We start from the raw sequence: 20,614 nt of genomic DNA on the forward strand, positions 1-20,614 counted from the left end.
AGAACAGAAAGTGGTGTTCTGAAAACAGGAAAGAGATTAAAATTTTAGGGATATTGCAGTGTAAGTCAATGACAAAATCCAGGGCACAGAGGTCTGTCATCCAGGTCTGGCAGAGTGAAGGCATAGTTTAAGTATAGGTGAAATATAGCTGTAGTACTGGATGAAATGTAGTTTAAGATGGATCACCTATACGTAAGTTGAAATCTCCTAGGATCATAGCTGGATATAGTACAGAGGGAAGGATTTTAAGTTATATTCCAGTATCTTAATTCAGGGGATCTCAAATGGAGATCTGTGGACCCATATAGATCCTTAAGACACTTGTCAGATATTCTATGGGTGAAAAATAATTTCATAATAATATTAAGATGGTATTTGCCTTTTTCACTCTGTTAGCATTTGCACTGATTGTACAAAAAAAGTTGTGAGTAGAGCTAAAATCACACTTAGTATTCAGAGACTGAATGCTTTCTCACTAAAATCAGAAACAGGACAAGCTATCTATCTGCTCTCCCCAAAAGTGGTCAGTATTTCTGTAGCCACATCTTGCCACTCACAATTAAGACAGCACAAAATGTTGAAGCCCAACTGCTGAAGTTCAAGTATGCTTCACTACTCACTGTGTGTCTTTGAGCTCCTTTCTTAATTTTTCATGCCTTAGTATCCTCATCTATGAAAACAGGATAATAATAGCATTTAGTTCATAAGTTTATGCAGAGGATTATTCAATAAGATCATATTAGTAAAGCACTTAGAATACTGTTTGGTATATTATAAGTGCTGTGAAGTGTTTTTTAAATACATCTTTTACTCTAATACATAAATCCTTTTTTTTTGCTGTTTAAAATATCCAATTATATTCTAATTTTCTTGTTTTTAAACTCTATATACATGCTCTATATTTTTAAGGCAGTTGTTCTCAATTTTTTTGTTATTAGGATTCTTTTAGAATCTTTAGAATTATCAAGGACGCCAAATAGTTTTTTTTTTTTTTAATGTGGATTCTATCTACTGAGATTTACTCTCTTAGAAATTAAAACAGATAATTAAAATCTCTCCTCTTTAAAAATGGAGATCTGTGGACCCATAAAATGAATTGGAAAAAAAGTAATAACACACAGTACATTTAGCTTAAGCAACATATTTTTGGGAAAAACAAATATATTTTTTAAAATAAAAGATTAGTGAGAAGAATAACAATATTTATAGTTTTGCAAATTTCTTTAATATCTGGCATAATAGAAAACAGTAGGAATCTCACATCTGTATCTTTATCTAATCTATTGTAATATGTCATTTTGGTTGCAGTATCTGAATAAAATCTGGCCATATATAGATAATATCAATAGAAATGGAGAAATACTTTAATAGCCTTTTCAGATAATTCTGAATGTTCTTTTTTGATACCCCACCCAAACTGACAAAGAGTAGTTTCTTAAAGGTTAGTTGCAGTATGGAATCTGAAACTATATCTTATGCTCTATTACATATCCAATTTTCTTTTGTATGCAGACCTCTGTTTGTATCTGTTTTAACTTAATTTTTGACCAAGTTTCATTGCCATTTCAGTATCATTTGCACATTAGAAGACATTGGACATACTGAGGCCAACTTTCATTACCAATAAATCAGAGTTTCTCATTAAGAGCTAATGAGCTCTTACATTGTCCTTCTGATTATTACCCCTGTTCCATTTGAAAAAGAAAACATTTCATCTTTTTTATTCACATTCCCAATCCTACCTTTCACGGCATGAACATTTTTAAGGAACAGTAGTGAAATGAGCGTAGCACAGCTTTAGTCTTGCTTCTTTACTCTCTGGTGAGAGGAAGAGGCAGTATTATATCTTAGGTGTGTCAGATTGTTACCTTTCAACTGATTTAGAGATAAGATTGAATTTCTGCTCTGCCATTTATTGCCCAGGTAATATTGCATGTTTTTTTAAGCTTATCCATGCCTCAGTTTCCTCATTTCTAAATGATGAAAATACCTGAGCTGTTGGTTTAGAATCAGGATTAAGTTAGATAATAAATGCAAAGCACTCAGCACACTGCCTGGCATATAGCAAGTGCTCAGTACATGGTTGTTATGATAGGGAGAATGAATGACTCCCTCAGGGAATTTGTGCCATCACCTCTCGTAGGTTTCCTCCCCACTTGCTGGTTATCAAAAGCAAGAGCCATCTCAATAAATCAAGAAGAAAAAATAATTTCTCCTAAATATGTAAAGATTTCTCTCTGCTTCTGTTTTTGGGAGAAATAGTGAGGGATAGCAAAGAATTTAAGGGAAGAGAAACATAATATTACATAAATGTAATAATGACAAATGAACTAGCCAGAAATGTAATATACTCTTTCCAACTATAGAATCGGGTAGTGGGGAAAGAACCAACCTCATTAATTAAGCAATAGATGTATTAAACAATTATATAAGTCAATTAAATACAAATCTAGAGTAATAGTTTCAGAAAGATAAAATATTCAACTCATTATAAAAGAACATAGTATTTTCAGAATAACCAACTAAAGCACTTAGAAATTATTGATAGACAAGAAATTTTAAAGAGACTATAAAGTAGGGTTCACATACAAAGACAAAACCCAATAGCAAAAAAAGCAACAATTAAAAAGTCTGAAGGTAAAGTTGAGGAAATATTTTAGAAAGAAAGAAAATAGTAAAAGCAAGATAATTAGAGAATAATTTTATGCATTCCAACCTCTAATAGATAAAGAGTTCCAGAAAGAGAGAGCAGGGAAAATGGAAACAAAGACGTTATCAAAGAAATGCTAAGAGAAAATTTCCCAGGAATGAAGATCTTGAGTTGTCAGAACAGCTCTAATATTTACGAATTTAGCTGAATGAAAATTGATGAAGCCTAAGTCAGTTATCATCAGTCTCTCTATTTTCCAATTTACAAAACTTTGCTGTTAATCTCACAACTTTAATCATTTCTTCTGCTTTTGTAGTAGGCTTTCATATGAGTGTGGAATGTTTGTATCTATTCTTGTTTAATTGGGATTTTCTTGATTGCCATTTTAAAAAATCTCCATAGCTTAGCAGTGGAGAGCCAAAGCCATGATAAGATCTCACTATATAAGATCTCTTTATTGCTGAATAAATTAACAATTTTTGGAATGATCAGGAACATCAGAATCAGACCAGACTTGACCATATGCTGTGTCCACTTCTTCAAAGTTACCCGTAACTAACATTATGAATTTGGGCAGATTGCTTCTTATTTCTGAGCCTTAATCTCATCATCTGTGAAATGATTTTGATAAAAAATTAGTCACATAGTTTTTGAAAATAAATGAAATGGTATTCGTAAGTTACCTATCATAGTACCTGGAACCTGGGATATAGCTAATAAATGTTTTTAACCTCCCCACCCACCCGTTTTTAGATTGGCAACACAGCTTCACTGTGCATACAAGCAAGACCTTGCTTCAGTTTCCACTCAGTTAATTAATTCAAAACCAACTTATAATTTAGCTACTTATAAATGCAACCCTTTTTGGGAACTCTAAAGATCTTTGTCAATAGGTAAACTGTGACTTTCATTGAAAAAAAAATCTGCTAAATTCACATGTGACATAAAATTATTCAGTAATAAATTTCAGCTATTAATTATTTTTGAAAATATGATCAATGCATTCCCAAGTTTGTGCTAGTTAAGATGTCCAGTTTTAACAATTTGATTTCTATTTAAAAAGAATAAAGGTATCAACTGTTTTCTAAAGTACAATTATTTGTTTTCATTTTTACTTAAAGCAGACATTTATTCAGTATACTAGAATATAAAATGGCTACTTTAAATTTCTAGGGGGCTTAAAATTTGTGTATAGCGGAGTACATGAAATATAAAAATGAAGTATCTTACAATATGTTTTGATCAAACATCTTTATTTGTCCTACTAATTTGTATGTAATTCAATACTTATATATAAAGGACAGGCTTAGCTTTTAATTATTCAAATTGAGAACAAGTTGAGATTTAGGTGGAATCAGCAGGGGAAGAATCACAGTAGTAAATGAATGAGAGCCTCTAATTTGTTCTGAGGAAAAGGGGAAACTTTTAACTTCATTTCACTTGAGTTATGTTCATAATTTATGGAATAACACAGGAACAACCACAGAATAACTTACCATTAGAACTACTAACTTCCTTTCAATAACCCAGTCTACTCAACCTGTTTATTTTCTTGAGAATAAGTGTTTAAAACTAACAAACTTTTTTTTTTCTGTGCATTTTTCCTCAGTCAGAAAATAATTGTTTTCCCTGACTCCCAGTAAGTTGTTGAAGTAAATACTGAATCTAGCTTGGTCTGAGGAATAACAATTGCAATAATGGTTGTGGTAACATATCCTTTACTATATATGCTTTTATTATGCATCATTTTACTCAATACTCACAGCAGTAATAATTAACATGTGTCAGTCTGATTTAATACTCAAAGAGCTCCATGGTTAGGTAGTATCTTCCCCGCCCTCTGCCCCCCCCCCCCCATGTTAACAGACAGGGAAACTAGCCTAAACAAGTGAAAACACTTCCCTTTGTACCTTTAATAAATGCACCAGTTAGTGTTGAAGGCTAGCTGTGTCTGTTTCAAGATTCTACACTCTCAATATTCTTATTGTACATATACTTTTATCTTCTGAAAGAAAACTATAACAATGTGAAATATCTATGCTATTACCATTATTTGAGAAGAATGTTTCGATAATGAAGGCTATGACATATTAGTATAGATTTCCAAAAGAGTTTGTTGAGTCCCTTCTTAAAATGCTAGAAAACAGGCCAGGTGATCAATATTAATTATAGTAGCTAATGTTAATGAATATCAATTATGTTCCAGACACTATGCAAAGCATTTTTACATACAACAGCCATCTGAGGTAGATGGTTTTATTTCCATATTTTCAATTAAGAAACAGACTCAGAGAAGTCAAATTTTCATTCAATAAAAGATGGACTTTTCCAGAACTTAAACCTGAATTATTTTTGAAATAAAAGTCACCCTTTTTCTATTATGCCACAGTACTACCAAAAGGAATACACTATTCAAAATCACTTGTGCAGGATTTCTTTGAAGAAAACCTGAATTAATCAGAGCTTCAAATTATTCTTGCATAGGAAGACTCAGTATTGTAAGGATGCCAATTCTCCCTAAATTAAGCTCTAAATTTAATGAAACTGCAATCAATATTCCAACTGGAGGGCAGAAATAGGTCAAAGAGGTGATAGCTATAGGGGAGCAGTCTTCAACTCAGTATAAGAAAGCATCTTCTATGAGTTAGAGTTATCCAGAAATGGAACAGAATGTGAAATAGTTAACCTCCTGTCACCATAAGAATTCCAATGGAGGATAAATTGACCACCTGTTGAGGGATGCTCAAACAGCATTAGAACACTAACATTTCCTAAGAGTCCATTTTCTAGGCACTGTACTACCCACCTTCACCTTGTATCTCATTCAGTTTTCATACTCTCCTTATTTTATAGGCAGGCACTATGGTTGATAGTGAGTAAGAGCACAGATTGTGGCATCACACGGACCTGGGTGTAAATCTTAAGTCTGCCCCTTACTACTAGCTACAAAACCACGAGAAATGTCTTTAACTCTGTAGGTGTCAGTTTCTTAGTGTGCAAAATGCAGATAGTAAGACCCATCTCACTATATTCTTGTAGGATTAGAAGAATAATATTGGAAGAGTATTGGCACATCACTGCTCACATGTTAAGTTGTAGCAAGTGGGGGTTATTATTATTATTGATGGGAAGAAACTGAAATGCAGATTGATTAAGTGATGAGCAAATATTCAATTGAACTAGGTAATCGTCAATATTCTAACTTCAGGATTCTTTTAATTTGTGGGATTATAAATAACTCTTCCCAATCTTGCAAGTTTACAAAAACGTGACATAAAGAAATTAGAAAGCTATTATATAAAATCCATGTATTATCTAATCATGCATTATCAGCTTAATTTAATGGCATATGTTTAAATCAATTAATTTAACATTTTAAAATCTGTTCAAAGAAAGGAAACAAAAAGTAAGGAATTTTAAACCAGGCAACTTATCAGGTGAAAGATCTATTTAAGATCTAAGTTTTCTAAGGGAATGGGGAAGTATCATTTTTTAAGGTTGGAAGAAATAATTCTTAAACATCAATGCTTTTGATGAGTGTTAAGGTAGTTGCTATTTTTCCTTTGACTCTTGGTAGGGTGAATAGAAATCTCAGAAATCTCTATACGTGCAGACCAGGAGAATCACTACCTCTCCACTGGGAATGCTTTAGAACCAGGGCTGCTGGAAGAAGTTAGATAAATGCAATCCAAAGAGACTGATTTTAACTGCATTGTGAAACAAGTAATATTCTATATCTTGTAACAAAGTTAGGATACACCAGTGGCAGACCTTTCTAGGACCCTAATGTTTAGTGAGCATTATTAAACTTTCATTTTCATGTGTTTTCTACATTGAACCTGGATATATGGATGGTTTATTAAGCATGGGTTGAAACTGATAGATACAGAGATAGAGATAGAGATAGAGATAGAGATAGAGAGAGAGAGAGACAGAGACAGAGAGAGAGAGAGAGAGAGAGAGAGAGAGAGAGAGAGAAAAAGAGAGAGAGAGAGAGATAGATATCCGCAGAGACTTGTAAGCTGAATGAGAGATGGTTATATAACCAGTCTTCATCCAATACGAAGGAAATAAGGGAATGATATAAATTGCCTGAACAGGAGTTATGGCTGAAGGACCAGACTGTGACAATTTTCTTAGCATGGGCAATTTCTTGGGCAAAGAAAAAAAAGAACAGGCATGATGAGGGCAGATGCCAAACGCAATTTTAAGTTAAATTTTGACAAGTATAAAAGATGGAATCAGACAACGGTCAGTAGACTATGACTAGTGATACATAACCAAATAAAAGAGTTTCCAAATTATAACAGGTATAGTAGTGATTTAAAAACAGCTAATTCTTTCTTTAAACAGCTTTATTGAGGTATGATTGGCATTCCATAAACTGCACACATTTAAAGTGTAAAATTTGATAAATTTTGATAAGATTTGATAACATCTCCACAATCAAGATAGGAAACATAAGTCCCACCCCTGGAAGTTTCCTCCTGACCCTTGGCAATCCTACCACTCTCCTTCTCACCTCTACTGCCCCCAAACCTATTTTCAACAAACCACTTGTCTGATTTCTGTAATTATAGATTAGTTTGTATTTCCTAGAGTCTTATGTAAATAGAATCATGTGGTGTGCACTCTTAGTAGTCTGGCTTCTTTCACTCTTCACAATTATTTTGATTGTCAAACATATTGAATGTATCAGTAGTCCTTTCCTTTTTATTGCTGAGCAGTGTTCTATTGTTAGAGTATACCACAATTATTTTTTCCATTCACCTGTTGAACATTTTGGTTTTTTTTTCCAGTTTGCACCATTACAAATAAAGCTGCTATAAATACTAATTAGGTATTTTTTTAAGGACATATGCTTTTCTTCTTTGGTGAAATATTTATTCAAATATTTGCTTATTTTTAAATTCGATATTTTGCCTACATGTTATAGAATTTTGGAAGTTCTTTATATATGATAGACACAAGACCTTTATCAGGTATGTGGTTAACAAATATTGTCTCCCAGCCTGTGATTTTATTCTCTTAATATTGTCTTCAAAAAGCAGATTTTTAAAAATGATATTAAATTTTAAAATTCTAATGTGTGAATTTTAAAATTAATTTTTAAATGAAGTCTAAGTTATCAATATTATCTGATATAAAATGTGCTTTTTTGTGTCATACCTTAGGAAACTTTGCCTAACTATAAGTGCATGACATTTTTTTCCTATGTTGTATTTTAAAGTATTTGTCATTTTAGACTTCACATTTAGATATATGATCTACTTAGAATTAATATTCATATATTTTGGGAGGTGTAGATTGCAGTTCTTTTTTTAGTATTTACAAGTGCAATTTTTCTAACATCGATTTTGGGGAAAAACTATGCTTTATTTTCCCAGTGAACTGCTTTTGAACTGTTGCCAAAATTCAGTTCTCCATGTATGTATTGATATATTTCTGTGCACTCTCTTCTGTCCATTGATCAGTTTCTGACTCTTTGTGCCAATACACATTATTGGGACATTATCTTAGTTAATATATTGTCTTGAAATTAGATAGTGCAGTCTGATAACTTTGTTTTTTTCCCCTTAAAGTTGTTTTGGATATACTAAGTCCTTTGCATTTCCACATGAATTTTAGAATCAGCTTATCAATTTCTACAAAAAAGCCTTTTGGGATATTGGGTAGGATTGCATTTAAATTATAGATCAATTTGAGGAGAATGTATATATTAAGAATATTAGGTCTATTAACTTAGGAACACAGTATATATTTCTATTTACTTAGGTGATCTTTAATTTCTCCTTAGATCTTCTTTAGTTTTCAGTGTACTGGTCTTTCTTTTACACTTTTGATTAGATTTATCACTATTTTATATTTTTGATGCTTTAATTAATGGCTTTCCTCTTTTAAAATTTGAATTTCCAGTGGTGCTTTTCTAATACATAAAAATGTAATTTTGTTTATTGGTCTTATATCCTGGAATGTTGCTAAACTCACTTTTAGTAGTTTTTTTGTTTTTGGTTTCGGTGAGTTATCTACACAGATGATTATGTTGTCTAAATAAAGACAGTTTTACTTCTTTCTTCCCAATCTGAATGTCTATATTTTCATTTTGTTTTCTTTTGACTGATTTCACTGGCTAGAAACTCAAGAACAATGTAGGAGGACATTGTTGCCTGTCCCTGCTATTAAGGAAAAAGCATATATTTTTTTCTCTATTAAGTATGATGTTATCTGTAGCTTTTTCATAGATACCCTTGATCAAGTAGAGAAAGTTCCTTTCCATTCCTAGATTGTTGATTTTATCAGAAAAGGATGTTGAATTTTGTCAGATACTTTTCTATATCAATGAGGTAATCATACAATTTTTCATTTTTATTTTGTTAATGTAAATTACGTTGATTTATATTTTTAAGGGTTAAATCAATATGCATTCTTGGAATAAACCCTAACTCTTCATGATGTATTATTGTTTTTGTACATTATTAAATTCCATTCGCTAAAGTTTTTAAATAATTTCTTCATTTTGTTTCTGTTTATTCATTACATAAATTATACATCATGTTTACAAGAGATACTGATCTGGAATTGTCTTTCCTTGTACTGTGTTTGTCTGTTTTTTGTATCAGAGTAATGATGGCCTCATAGAACAAGTTTTGCAATTTCTTTTATTTTTTTTATTTTCTGGAAGAGTTTGTGTAAAACTGGTATTTTTCATTCCTTAACTATTTAGTAGAATTCACCAGGCATATGGGCCTGAAGTTTGTTTTACAGGAACATTCAAAATCATTTCAGTTAATAGATATAGGAAAATGTATGTTATTTATTTCTTCTTGAATGAATTTTGTAATTTATTTTTTCAATTTGTACATCTTATCTAAGTTGTCAAATTTGTTGGCATAATATATTTTTAATATTATTCTTTCAATATACATAAAATACTTAGTGATGTCATTTCTTTCAATCCTGATATTAATGATATTTGTCTTTTATTTTTCATTTCCTTATTAGTCTGATAGAGGTATATCAATTTTGTTAATATTCTCAAAGAAATAGCATTTGATTTCACTATTATTTATTTATTTATTACTTTTGGATTTTGTTTTCTCTTTCACTGCTGTCACTCTGATCTCTATTAGTTTATTTCTTGTACTTTGTTCTTCATTTGCTATTTCCTTAAGGTTTCATCTTAAGCTGAAGTTATCAATTTGAGATTTTTTTTTTTTCTTTTTAAATATAGGTGTCTTTGGATCTACATTTCTCCCTATGGAAATTAGTAGTATCTTACAGATTTTATATGTGTTTTCATTTTTATTCAGTTCGAAGTAATTTCTAATTTTGCTCTCAATTTAAACTATGATTTATGGGTTATTTAGAAGTATGTTATTTGTTTTCAAATATTTAGGATATTTTCCAGATATTTTTATGTATAACTATCTAATTTAATTTCATTCTTCTCATAAAACATTTTTTTTTTATAACTTGAATCCCTTTTAATTTATTGAAATTTGTTTTATAACCCAGAATATGATCTATTTTGGGAAATGTTCTGTGTGCACTTGAAAAAGTATATATTCTGCTGTTCAATAGGGTATTTTATAAATATAGTTTAAATCAAGTTGTTTTCTATATCCTTATTTGTTCTATCAATTATTGAGAAAGATATATTAAATATCCAATGATAATTATTAATTTGTCTATATCTCCTCGAAATTCTATCATTTCTGTTTTTGTTTTATATATATATTGAAGCTCTGTTATTGAGCACAGAAACATTTTAAACTCTGTTGTGTATATTGTTGATTTTTTGTTGTTCTTTTAAAAGTGCAATTATTGTAAGGAGATTTTTGAAAATATAATAAGAAAATAGTCTTACGTGTTTACCCAGTGCTGTTTGTTTTTTAGTGTAGATTCATATTTAAAGAAAGTGTTCAGTCTAGGGCTAATTATACACTACTACTAATTATACACTACTACTTTAGTTTCTGAATTCTAAAATCAGTTCTCCCTGAATTATGAAGTGTTCTGGTCTGCTGGAGGGAACAGATACTAGTCCTAGACCTATAGATACTGTTTTATCTAAAATTTTCAGGTATATTTCCCCAGCCTTAGTTAGTTTCCTCATATGCAGACATTGATCAACATTCTGCTGGAATCTCAAGGGTGACAGTATGCAGATCTCCAGGAATTTTCCCTCTGTGTTTCTCTCTCCTCTCCATCATTCTTTCCCACATATTCTAGCTGCCTAAGTCTTCCTCGCCTCTCAGCTTTATTCAATTTAGGGAATTTGCTAGACTTCCCCTTAGTTCTCCCTCCCTATGCCATGGCCTGGAAATACTTTCAAGGCAGCAAATTAGGCTAGTTTTATGGCTCATGTTGTTTGTTTTCTGTCAGTGATCACCATCTTTGGTGAAAACTATTGTTTTATATATTTGACTTTTTTTTTTTTTTTTTCAGACAAGAGCACAGATTTCATTCCTATTTCTCTGTTTGTCGTAATGGAAGTTATAACAGCTATTTTAAAAATAATTTTAAAATGCTGTTTTCCAGGTAAGAGAGTTAGAGGAGAGGTCCAGTTACACCCTGAGCACTGTATCACATGATACCTAAAACTTGGTATTTAATCAGTTAATCTAGATGTGTCAATGATCAAACTAGGTATTGTTCAATCAGATCTTCAGTTTATCTATGATCTGTTCCAATGAATTTCCTAAACTATGTTAATTTGAATTCAAAAGTGACATAGACAAATGATAAGGAAGTAACTTGCATTAATTTTTAAAATGGAAAAATTGTATGATTTGACTCTCACTAGTTAGATCTTTAACGGCTGATTGGTCATTCCAGTCTAGTTTATGTGACTGAAAATACAGAGCATGGTGAAGCCTGAAGAATTATCAAAAGTAGTACATTAGTGGACATCCAAATTATTCAGAGCCCAAATTATTTTCGTCCTTTTTTTTTCTGAGAAGAACATAAAATTTCATATTTTCAGTCTTTTTCTCAACAGCTACACATTTATTTCAGAGTATATTTTTCCATTGATTTCTTTATCAGCTCTTTTCCTATTAAATCAGAGGTCATAAAAACCTATATAAAATGTACCAGCACCCTAATTAGCCAGCAACTATTCTGAAGACCATCCTTTCTGGATTCCAACCTTCCTGATCACTTATACCCAGGATGTCTCTGAAATGCCTCTCACTCTCTGCCACTGAGGTGTTATATATTTCTTCATAATCTGCTTCAGTTTTTGTTAGGTAGGCCCATCCCCCAAGTGCTACCTCCCTGAATATGCCCCATGGACTCTGTGACTCTGGATCTTTCCTGATCATACACCTGAGTCAGGGTTTCTAGGCCAAGGTCAAGTCATGTAAGGATAACAGTGAATGAAGCGTTGAACAAAGTTAAAATATATTAAATACTATCTATCATTGAGACTTTCTACATTTTTGTTATAAACAAAGAGGAACAGTTAAGAATAAAATTAATCTTTACAAACATGCTAGCACATATAGTTTCTCGTATATAATTGACTTATTTTTTTTTTTTTTTTAAGCAGCATAAACTATTGTCAGGGAGTCCATTCTCATTGCAAAGTAAAACCTTTCACAATGCCTGTGTAGCAGAAAACCTCTCCCAACTGCACTTGTTACTGATTCCATTTGACAAGTGGCTGCTTCTCGATAATTACTGTACAAACCATTACTTCCAAAATAAATTAAACTCTCATCACTTTATCCTGCTCTTCTACATTCATTAATAAGTATCTTGTAAAATAGGTGGCTGCACCTGCATTAGTAAGTGCAGAAGCCTATATTAAAACACTGTGCTTGTCTTTGAGAGCTATGTTTAGTTCATCTGCAATAAAAGTCCATGGATTTTATGGAGTAGGGGTGGAACGAAGCCAAACCCTAAATTCAAAGGGGATTTTTAGTTCATTTTTATTTAGTCATCTTCGAATTTAGTTGATAAAATATATACTTTCCTTATAAGGCCAGTTTCAGTACCTAAATAATCAGTTTTTCTGTGGTACAAAGCTTTACATTCTGCTGATTTTCACTAAGGAGAGGATCTGCTCACATATGAGAGGTAGCCTATCTTACTTGGGGCATGAAAGGAACAGGAATATGGCAAAACTGGACAGAGCTTTTTTGTTTTGGTTTTCAACCTGGTTATAAATCACGTTTGTGATGATTTGCTTTTGTCTCATCAGTGAGCCAAGTTGAACATATATATTCAATTCCCTTTTCTTTTAAAAGATTTTCAGATGGTCTCAATCTGCACAGTAAATGTCTAATAACAATACTGGTTTCTCTGTGTGGTAATAAGCTTCTGTTGTCTTTTAACTTTTTTCCTGATGATAAAATGTACTTTTTTTAAAAAAAACTGATAATAAAAAAAAGGACATTTCTGGTCACCAAACAAAATTTTAAAACCCTCTGTTTACCATTCCCAAGTAATTAGAATATTTTTGCATTATTATTCCGACATTGGTCTATTTATTGACTCTTGGTATGATTGATCAACTGGGAACTTCATTTAACAAGCATTTATTGAGTTCCACAGGAGTCCTTGGTATTGCACTATGTAGGTGCTGTATTAGAGGTGCCATTTTTACTTCTATTTTGATTTTAAGGTACATATCAAGTTAAAAGTGCAGTACCTTCAGAACATTCTCATTATAGATATTCTTTCTGCTTCTCTCTCATTGCAATTACCTCTCAATAATATAAATATGAACTTCAATGGCAGCTCCTGGTATTGACTATACATTTTATTGCAAATATTAAATGTGCTCACTATAAGTTACTTGAAGATACTGACTGATTTTAGCAATGTCCCAAATTTTCTCACCTTATTCTGTAAATAACCTTGCCTCTAGAGATTTTAGAATTACTGCCATAAGACCCCAAAGCAAACAATTATTCTCCAAGACAGTTCTGATATGAGATCTAATGTCTCAAAAGATTCTTTGACAAATAGCCAAACCAATCTGACAGTGTAAAATACAGCACTTGGAGAAAAGCCTAGGTTTTTCTTTTCTTTTTAAAAATGAAACGTTTTCTGCACAAAATTATTATTATAAGGTAAGACAATTATATTTTCCTTGTTAAACTATCTGACAATAATTATTTCTGAGTCCCCAGCTAGCCCTTCATTTCCCTGACTTTAAATATTACTTCATTTCCCTGACCTTAAACATAAAGAAAATGTTCAGAAATATTTATTGGTTTATCCAATTGGTTACCCTATAATTTATAGTCCTAATGTCAGAACTCAAAATTTCTGACTCTCTGAGATCATCAGATATTAGAAAATGATGTCAATACTCTTCAATTTTCTTCCATAAATAATGTCGATATTCATTGGTTTTCATCCATAACTTTCTTTCTTTTTACATTCCCCATTTGGTCTTTTTCACTTACGTTTGTGTCTCACGCTATATTTTGTATCTAGGATGATTCCTACCTTATCTATTTCCTGATACCTCCTGTCCATTTCATCTCATTGGTAACCAAATAAAGTAATTTCTCTATTCAAAATGCAAATGACATGCAATTTCTAAAATTTTTATTTTGGTCATTTGGAAAGGAGGATTGTTGATGCTTATTTTTCCCCTGCCACAGTATGACATTACATCCAGAAAATAAGCCTATATTTCAGACCTGAAAAATAAAGGGGAGCTGGTGATCATTGAGAAGTTAATCTAATTCAAATACAACTGGAGCCTTAAAAGAAATTTGTGAGATAACAAATTCTTTAAAGATAATTTGTAATGCATATTTATTTTGGTCAAACCATATTGAAAATGTAAGAGCAGAGAACAATAAATAAATTCAATCCTTTTGCATTGGGAATAATTAATCCCATAGTTATCAGTTTTACAAATTCAGAGAAACTGAGGCTGTTAAGAAATTGGAAGGTAGCCTAGTAGACAGTCTACTTTAATGATTTTACAAGCAGATACTTTTGGATGTGCTAATGTTTAGAAGATTTATCCCTATTTCAAACTAAAAGTCTCCCTTTTGTAACAGCCCAGGTACTTTCTTCTGAAGCATGTGTAAGATTTGCCATACAATTGTCATTAAAATATATATGACTAGGTGTTATAGCTACATGATTATTTTTCTCTACACTGAACAACTTTAGTTCCTTCAAAAAGGTCAATGACCATTTTTCAGGCCCTTTTCCATCACGATGGCCTCCGATGGATGTCTTGGGCTTACCACTTTTCTGAAAATTTAGTACCCATTCCGCCTGTGATGGTGTAGATATTATTGAATACAGATAATTACATGTTATAATTAATACAAAATATTTCCTCAAATGTAATGTAAAAGTTTATTGTCTCATAAAACGTATTATGGTAAATGAATACTTTTAAACAAAATCAGATTTCTTTCTTTTTCTTTTCTTTTTTTTTTTAAACCAGAGGAAGCATCTTTTATTGATGACTTATTACCAGCAACCAAAAAGATTATGTACCCTATGTACCCATTTTCAGTTACCCCCTATGCCTCAAGGATCTCACATTGCTCCACTTGGGGAAGGTATATAAATTTTCTTTTGGTTTGTAAAAGCCTAAGTCTTTCTCCTCCCTGTCTAGCCTAACTTAGAAATTCAACAGCAGTACTGTGATTTTTTTATTTTTTTATTTTTTCCAGGAATGCCTGCTGTAGCTACTCAGTAACAATTATGGGTGAATCGGTGTAGAGGGAAGTAGTTCCATGAGTAAAATGAGTGATGCACAGGAAAACAGAAACGTAGCCTATCAAAGGTCCCTTTACCCTGCTTCAGTGACTTGCTCCTTCATTGATCTTTATGCTTAATCATGCCCTTCTGAATCAGACTGGGGATTTCCAATACCAGCCATGGATCCAGACCCAGAACCATGAGATGAATTAGTCCAAACTTGGGCACGTTCCTGACCTACAAAGGCTTTTACTGATTGCTCAGACATATTTTGCCACTCCTCTACATCTTTACTGTTTTTCCATCCAGTTCAGGAACTATTTCTGGAGCAGTAGTGGGATATGTCATAGGTATGTCAAACTTATATTTGAGGAGGTCATGGATTACCAGCATTTTCTAAACCAACGAGTCCCTTCCTTATTAGATTCCAGGCAGAATCAATCATTGTCTGTGTTCTTGTTGTTCACCACATACTGAAGTCACGCGCTCACTACTCCGGACCTCAAGGCCCAGCACCCGGATTTCAGACACCACACGCTGGATGGCCTTGTCTGCCATCTTGGATTCAGCTTTCTTAGTTCTAAAATAAGGATGCTAAGTTAGATGGTTTATAAGATCCTTTCCCCTTCTAATATCTTGGAATCAATTTGCTAGTAATCACCTTTGTTGTCTTCAAACTTCCTAACCAAGATGTCTATGTCTTCAATCTAAACTACAACAAAAACGTAGAAGAAAATAAACCCAAATGTGACAAACTGCTTGATACTTTCTTTTAGAGTGAAGCCCATTTATTAATAAATATTCGGAGGTATGGTTGTTCCAACAATCATCAAAACACCTATCATCCAATCTTAACGTCTCCTGACGGCTAAACATATTCATTTGGAGTCATCACAATAACACCATAAGGCAGGTAATATTTTCATCACTTTAAAAGTTAAGAAACTGAAACATAGAGACAGTTCCTTTCTTAAATCACACAACTCAAGTTTAAAAACAGGGTTAAAATCTGGATCTGTTAGTTATTACCACAAAAAATTAAGATATGTTTTGTCTAATGGCTTCCATATATAAGCCAAAATAAAACTCAGAATAATACATTACATCTCCTTTGATATATGTTTTCCTAAGGAATTCATTCTAGCTTCTCCTTAAGTCCTTTCTAAACTTACTAATTTGATCTGCTCCTCTGATTCTCTATGACATGTTATCTAAGGCATTTTTATGACTTTCAACTTATTGTGCTTTATACTATAGATATGTGTACACTTATCTATGCATCCCTACCATAATGTACACTCCTCAAGGGCAGAGATTATATTTGAATCATTATTATGTCCATAAAAAATCTAATTCAGTTTTTACACAGAGCAGACATTTCATATTATACCATTGGCTCTCTTGGCTTTCCAGCCTGCTAACTGCAGATCTTGTAACTTCTCAGCTTCTATACTCATGTAAGCCAATTCTTTATAGTAAATCTCTATACACACATACACACACACACACACACACACACACACACACACACACACACATATGTATGTACAGAGGGTGCTAAAAAAAATGTATACACATTTTAAGACAACATCTCTTAAAATGTTTATACATTTATTCTTGGCACCCTTTGTATGTATGCAGATGTGTGTGTATACATACATACATACATACATACATACTCATATGTTCTTACTGAATCTGTTTCTGTGGAGAACCCTGATTAATATACCCACCTCTGCTTACCAGTCAACTTTAAATTAGCCTACTGAAAGGCACAGTGCTTGTTATCTAAATGCAGCTTCAAAAGCACTTCTGCACACAAATTCTGCAGTTGTCACTGGTCACAAGAACTGTGTTAATTAGCATATAACAGTATCATGAACTTGAGAATACTTTATATTCCTTAAATACAGAATTAATTATTCTTTAAATATCCTACTTAATCTGATTCTGCTTCTAGTGCGGTGTATTCCCTAAACACAAATTGGGAAACTTTCTCTTTGTGATTCCTTTTAGATTTTGCACTGGCAAATAGAGGAACTTCACAACAACAGCAATAGAATTCCCCAGAAACTCTGTATCAGCTCATTTATCCCCAGAAGCAGAAAAAAGTGACTTATTTGTTAAATCTGTTGTTCATTTTCATGCATGTAGGACTAATTAACATTGAAAAAGCTCCACCTTCCTCCTTATAACCTTGGTAAGAACTAGATATTAAAACAACACAGTCCAACTATAGTCAATGAGCAGCTTCCTGATAGAAATTATGCCATTGGTGCCCGAGATATTTTAACAGAAGATATGCTGAAGTTTCTGTAAGGCATTTGTGATTCTAAGTTAACAGAATTATGCTGAGTTTTCATAAGGTAGCTTATAAGCAAGCACATTAAAAGAAGGTATTGATAAACCAAATTGCCCTTCATAAGATCAGATATCATGTCTTGCACACTATATTTCCCTCCTGGTGCCAAAAGACCTTTGTTGGAAAAACCCTAAATATAAAGCTGATTTGAGGAGATGATCTCTTGCTGTTTTCCATATCATAATTTTTCTTTCACAGTGAAGTGATGAGATGTATAAACTGACCATGGGGTTTCTACAGTAGTCCTTTAAGAACCTGACTGATTCAACAAATTACACCAAAGGAAGGAATGTAAACAACGATTATTTTACAAACCGCATGTATTTCTCATATTAGCCTGGAGAAATTATGCATGCAATATACTTGATAGTTTTCTATTAGAGAATAAAGGAAGCATGCTTCTCAGTGCCCCAAATAAGGGGGAAAAGTTATAATTAGATGTCATCACTATCAATTTAATTAGGTTTTCAAAGAGGAGGTCGGTCCACCTCACCTCTTGGAAGAAGACATCAGGTCAGGCCACAGAACCTGACCATGTCTGAACCCTTGATTGTGCGTGCTTCTACCACGAAGGGGGATTTCAACTGCCTGGTCTTCATAAACAAAAGAAATTCCATCAGTGAGAAATCAGCGCAGCAATACCTGATTTTTATTTAAAATTATTCTCTGGAAAAATAAAAATAAAGGGTCTTGGTTGAAAAAAAACTCCTGAATGATTTCAAACACTTGGACTTCCAAATGTTTTCCTCATAGCTTATCAAAGGATTTAATAAATGCAGGCCCAGAAAGTGGAAGGTATTATCTGTTTGTTAATAAAGGTCCTTAAAATATCACAGTGCTCAAACCAAGCTTTGCATAAAGTGACTTCTGGAGATTTGATAAACAAAATTTCCTCTTGTGATGGAAAAGAATGTAAACTTACAAAAAAATGAAAGACAATGAGAAGTGAGCCTTAACATTTTATTGACATATGGTTCAAGAAACAGATATTCATATTATGTAAATACAGATCAAGAGTTTATTTCAAAATAAAACTTAATAAAAACACAAATTAGAGAATCTGGGAGTTTTTCTTAACACATCCAAGATTTCATTTGGCATTTAAGGTAACAGTTAGATGGCTTAGATGGAAATTTTATCTACATCTGGAAAGATTTTTCTTTATTTTCAACCTTCAGTTACCTGTTGTTTTAGTATTAAGTGCCTGCTGTATTCAATAAATTCAGGCTGAAGTATGTCATTGTCTCATTTGGTTCACTGCAATTCATCAAGTATTGACTGAGCATCAGCTATGTTATGTGCTGGAAACAAGGACACTGAGCCATTGTCCAGTCTTTCCTCAGCTTGGCACAGAAGAGATACGTCTGTGTTCACCCATAATGGAAGTACCATTATAGAAAAGACTGTAGGAGCATAGGAGAAGGAAGAAATGTATCTGCTTCTTTTTGACCTGAGCTTAAAATAATGAATTTGATTTTGTCAACTCCTTTGCCCACTCTTCTTTCACCATGCTTTCCTCCTGTCCATTCTCTTCACAGCAAGATTTCATTTTATAAATGAATATAAGATTATGCCCTTCCCCAGCTTACATCCTCTGATGGCTTTCCTTTGCACTTTGAATAAGATCCAGTGTCCCTTTCGTGTCATGCAAGACTCTCCATGATCTGGCTTTAGCCTTTCCAGTCTCATTTCACCTCACTCCTTACTCCACTACCCCCAGGCCTGTTTTTCTTTTCCTCATAGTCAAAGCCCAAACCCACAGCAGACCCTGGCATCTGCTCATCCCACAGCGTGGAGACCCTTCCCCCATATCTTTTAATAGCTTGCTTCTTCTCATTGAGCTAGCAGGACAGATGTCACCTTGTCAGAGAGGCCTTCCTAGACCTCACTGTTTAAACACTCTCTAAAGTACCACCCTGTTTTATTTTGTTTCTTAGCATTATCTAAAAATAGTGTGCTATTTTTTTTATGCTTGGTCCTACCACAACCACCCCTATGCCCACGGAATGTAACTTTTAAGAGAGAAGGAGCCCGTTTTTTATGTTCACTATATATTTACTTCTGGTTCTAGAACAGGGCCTGGCACATCGCAGGAGCCCAGCACTTGTTGTTGAACAAATGAATCATGATCACTACATTTTCAGATTCTTTCTCCATTTTAAACAATGGTAAAGAATCTGGTTGAGTTTTCTCTTTGTACAAGTGAATATAGCAATTTATATTTTGGTGCAATCTTACCAAGTTAATGATCAATTCTTAAAAGAAGGCCAAACATAATAAAAGAAAAGATGGAGTGTTCATGCCATTTATTCCTTCGAGTCCTTGGCCAGAGCTGTTAGCCTCTCATGACACTAAATTCACAAATGTAAAAAAAATTAAAAATAAATTACTCCTCTTCTTTTTATGTTTTCAACAGTACCATTGTCTTTGAGTGTTCCCCAAAGGGGGTACACGAGGTCAGTTTGCACATAACTAGCAAGGTTGAAACACTATTTCAGTTTTGTTGCAATCTTCCCTTTATGGGAGGGATAACATTCCAATATTATTAAAAATGCAAACCAATAAGACATGAAATGGCTTGCTTATTGCTAACATTTATGCAAAACCACTTAAAATGTTAAAAATATTAATCTCCTACCCTATGTAGCAATTAATGCAGTGCAGATGACGACAATTGTTTTTTTCCACTGGAAAATCACCAGCAATCCACATTCTCTTCTTCTACTTAATTAACACAACTATATATATCCCTCAAAGTCACAGGAAACTGGTGTAATTGCTTTTGTAAATTCAACCAGTCTCCAATGAAGAACAGATTGCTAAATTAAATGCAAGTAATTTGAAGCTTTAAAATAAATCAGAAATATAGACATTCTTGCCCCTGTACAGTATAAGGTGATGTAGAGGTCAGGAAA

This window comes from Rhinolophus sinicus, chromosome 17 (assembly GCF_057876585.1).
Source record: "Rhinolophus sinicus isolate RSI-liver-muscle chromosome 17, RSI-T2T, whole genome shotgun sequence".
NCBI lineage: Eukaryota > Metazoa > Chordata > Mammalia > Chiroptera > Rhinolophidae > Rhinolophus > Rhinolophus sinicus.